Raw genomic sequence first — 5,000 nt, forward strand, 5'->3', positions numbered from 1 at the left:
AAAGGGCGTGTCGTTAGATCGTCATACACATCCAGGAATCGTGCTTTTGTTAAGAGATTTGGTGAATGCTCTGGTAGAACAACAGAGGTAGAGAGAGAGAGAGAGGTAGAGAGAGAGAGAGAGAGAGACAGAGACAAAGACAGAGACAGAGAGAGAGACAGAAAGAGAGAGAGAGAGAGAGACAGAGAGAGAGAGAGAGACAGAGAGAGAGAGAGAGAGAGAGGGAGACAGAGAGAGAGACAGAGACAGAGACAGAGACAGAGAGAGAGAGAGACAGAGACAGAGACAGAGACAGAGAGAGAGACAGAAAGAGAGAGAGAGACAGAGAGAGAGACAGAGAGAGAGAGAGAGAGGGAGACAGAGACAGAGAGAGAGACAGAGACAGAGACAGAGAGAGAGAGAGACAGAGAGAGAGAGAGAGAGACAGAGAGAGAGAGAGAGAGAGAGAGAGAGAGAGGAGGTAATATCGTCATACACATCCCGGAATCGTGCTTTTGTGAAGAGATTTGGTGAATGCTCTGGTAGAACAACAGAGGTAGAGAGAGAAAGAGAGAGAGAGAGAGAGAGAGAGGAGAAAATATCGTCATACACATCCAGGAATCGTGCTTTTGTGAAGAGATTTGGTGAATGCTCTGGTAGAACAACAGAGGTAGAGAGAGAGAGAGAGTAGATGGAGGTGGGAGGTTGAGGGGTACCGTGTTCTCAGGGGCCGGTGAGTCACACCTCTGGGACCCCTCTGATGGATATCTATGAAACGTAGAGGGAGGGAAGGAAGGATATATAAAGGAGGGAGGGAAGGAAGGATATATAAAGGAGGGAGGGAAGGAAGGATATATAAAGGAGTTGACTGAAAGAGATGTAGGTTAAACGTGACACACACTGACGTACAGTGTGGTGTCTTCTGTCAAGGAAAAGAGTTGAGAATTGTACGTCAACAATAAGTTCAGAAACGTGTACCGTAAGAAACGTGGACAGTAGGTTTCTGTCACGCTTCCCTTGCATGTCCTGTTCCTTGAAACCCAATAGCACTGACCTGTACCCACCAGGTGGCCCCAGCAACCACAGATTTACACTAGTGGGTGCTCTCGTACATTACATACACTACCACTGACATTCAACTGACTGGATAACAACTGCATACATAGAGACACTGACTAGACATCTGTGTTGTCACTACATCTTCCACCCTAGATTGAAGACTCTCTTCTCTGAATCTCTTCAGGCTACATCTAAACTGTCCCTCCGAAAGACCTCTTCATCTCCACTAATCCCCCGTACAGTTTAATTAAACTCATATTTACATTTTTTGGCATTTAGCAGACGCCTTATTCCAAAGCGACTTACAATCAATACATTTGACTAAGCAAGTGAATCCACCAGTCGTATCAGGAAGAGTAATCCTAATATTTTGTTTTACTATATATAGACACTAGAGAACTTTAAATATGTAATAATAATAATACTTCCTTCTTCCTTCTTCTAGCTAATTTGTGACTGCCAATGGCCTCTGGTCCTAGCTTAGATTTCTTTTTCTTATTATAACAAATTTGACACCAGACAGACTTGTGATCAACCAGTAACTGTTGCCGAAGTAATCTTTCAGTTTTTTTTACATGAAACTATGAAACTAGAGGTTGTAAGCCTCCAGTTATTGTTGTCACCAGGGGCGGCGCTAGGGGGTGGCTACTGGGGCTCAAGCCCCGGATGTTTTCTGAAAAGCCCCGAATGTTTTACTTAAAAAAAAAAATAAAAAAATAATAAATATCTTGTGAGTAACGTGCAGTACCGGAGTCCAACAGAGAGGCAGCAGCTGCGCGACATTAGCCTGCGTACTGCGTAGCCTACCCTGCCCTGAAGAAGAAGTGATCTCAATCAGTGCCTGACTTGCAAAATTGTAAGGATGGATATCCGAAAGTTGTTTTCAACAAAACAAGCGCCTTGTTGCAGCAGCAGTATCAGCAGCTGACAACAATGACATCACCAGCAGTGATGACATAGATGATGTTTCAGGTTTGTGAATCTTATTAGAAAGGTGACTGACTCACTGATACTACTTTTCCGGTTTGCTAATGCTAGCTGGCTATCATAACATAACGTTATGTTATAATGAAAATGAAACATAGCAAGGTACTGTTACGGTACATGGTAAGAAATCAAACAAAGGATAATACTTATACAAATAAAGTGAATAACAGGCTGATAGTCTTTGATATCTGCACTCTGGTTGACTGAGTAACAAGTGAAAAATAATGATGTAACGTTAATGTTACAGCTAGTAAACATGGAGTAACCACATTAAGTATGCCCTTATGGTAGTATGTATGTATACAGAACATGACTCAAATCTATCCTAAGATGTAACGCTAACTAACTAAGTTTGTTTAATGTCCCAGGGGGGATTTGATTTCACAGTACTATACACAGGCCAACAATACATGTAATATATCGTCATATAACACAGGACAAGACTCTAAATACAATATAAGTGGTGAGCACAGAGTCTGCCCTGATATACATACTGTAACATAACTAGCCTCAGCCCATCAATGATGTAATTCTATACAAATATAAATGATGGTGACTGACAGGGGGAGCTACGTGTGCTGACCTCCCTCTGTGCCCAGAACCACCACAATTAGTTTGCTTCATTAAAGGGTGTGAATGTATATGTGTTCTCCAGTGCCTTTTGTCCGCTTTAAGGTGGTGGTAAGTTGAAGGTTGAAGGCAACATTTTCCGGCGCGCTCTGCGCGCACATTATATTCTCCCTCTGGGCTAAGCCCCGGATCTCCTACGATCCTAAATCCGCCCCTGGTTGTCACAATAACTTTCACTTACATTTTTGAGCCTTTCGAGTCTGCGAGTGGTTTAGCCCTAGACTGGCTTGCGTCACAAATGGATAGATGATTCACTTACTTACTAGACAAAATGTATTCGTTGTAAGTCACCTTGGATAAAGGGGTCTACTAAATGCCCACATTTTACAATGTAATGTAAATGTTGATCATCGTGTTTTGCAGGAAAACCATCTGATGGACAGGAGGAGATGAATATCTGGGTCTGCTGTCCCTATGGAGATGTTGGCTGAACCTTCTCTCTCTCTCTCTCTCTCTCTCTCTCTCTCTCTCTCTCTCTCTCTCTGTCTCTCTCTCTCTCTCTCTCTCTCTCTCTCTCTGTCTCTCTCTCTCTCTCTCTCTCTCTCTCTCTCTCTCTCACATAGTAGTACTTCTCCTTTGATTCCAGCTTCAGCTTATATCTCTGCTGTTAGTCTTCAAACGTGACAGGGTCTGGTGAAAATGAGGACCAAAGCAATTGAACGTGTCACAAATAGCGGAGAAACTCGCTCTGAATCACACATAAAACTGTTTCTAGTACCTGGCAGCTAAGAAGGCACATCGCTATGAACATCTAACTGGATGTTTAGCACGTCACAACATGCTGAGAGAACATCAACATGCTGAAAACGACACATAATTAGACAGTCGCACAGTCCTTGCTTTTGAACAGGTCCTAAAACCCATATCCTAACCCTAACTTGAGAATTGCCGACATGCAGACCTTTTCACCAGACCGTGTCACAAATATGTCACAAAAATGACAAGTTGATTCCCTTTAGCAATGGTTTTTAAAATTCAATTTCAGAAGGAGAGGGCTGATTGCATGAGACGTAACAGTTTCTTATGATTGTCTCTCTGTGATATTAAAAGCTTACAGAAAAGCCTGCACTGCACGTGCCTCCACACCACGATATCCGACAGATTTTCACACTTTTTCACACTTTTCACTTTTATTTCAATTTGCTGATATGATTGACATCCCTCCCAGAACATCTTTCAATGATAGTTTTGTATGCATTCTGGTTGAAGTATTGTGAGTCTTACGGACCTGCAACAACGGTTTGCGAGGGCACTATGTCGCCCTCTAGGTGCTGGAGGATGGAACTACAAGAGAAAAAACATCAAGTCAAGTCCCTCCTTTTATCTACTGTGTTTTTCCTACAAGTATATCTCTGTCAGATCAAGGCTGTGGTTTATACAACATTTATGCTGTTGCTAAAACAAAAGTCAAATCATAAAATGATCTTTATTTTTCTGAATGATTCTGTGATCAGCAAATTAACTCAATATGAACCAAGAGAAACTGTGCACCCGATAAAAAACATATTCGATGTAATGTATTCGAAGATAGGATTTCCCCCAAGTAAGAAGCCTCCGTTAGGTTGTTTTGTATGTGCTGCCTGTGTGTATCTGGGTTGTAAGGGTGGTGGTATAGCTACCTGTATATAGGTTACTGTGAAAGTGGAGCAGTTAGCTAACATAACATGCTACCAGTAGCCTGCAGTCATACTTACATGTCCTATGGAAGATCCATCAGATCAGATTGCTAGGGGATAGATTCGCTGTTGTTGCCTGTCTGACTTTTAACAATAAAACACATCCCTTTGCAACACAATATTGAATGGTGTCAATAATTACACTACTTTTTATTCCACATTATGTGGACTTAGCAGTGAACTCACCTCTCTCCAGTCTGAGTAAGTAAAGATGATCTAGTTTAAGCTTGGGTTACTGATAGTGTGATAGCTGTCTTGTTTTTTTTTTAAACGCTTTTATTTTTTTAAAAACATTCTTCTATCACAACGACTGCCAATGGCCCCTGGCCTGAGCTAGATTACTCTTCCTGCTACGACTGGTGAATTGATGATTCACTTGCTTAGTCAAATGTATCGATTGTAAGTCACTTTGGAATAAGGCGTCTGCTAAATGCCAAAAATGTAAAAAAATATATTCTATGTATTCACAAGACAAACATGGCTTACTTTAACAATACCATATAATAACATTTTAGCATTTTATTCATCCAACCACAGTAGTTCATTACAGAACTAAGACAAATGTGTTGCCTGTTTTCATTTCATCATGGTTAAATTATTGGTTTCACCTTGTCTCCCTAGACTGTGTACAGTTTATGAACCACTATTTAATGACGACGTATTAACATC

The sequence above is a fragment of the Nansenia antarctica genome (assembly GCF_963989245.1).
Source record: "Nansenia antarctica genome assembly, chromosome: 16".
Classification (NCBI taxonomy): Eukaryota; Metazoa; Chordata; class Actinopteri; order Argentiniformes; family Microstomatidae; genus Nansenia; species Nansenia antarctica.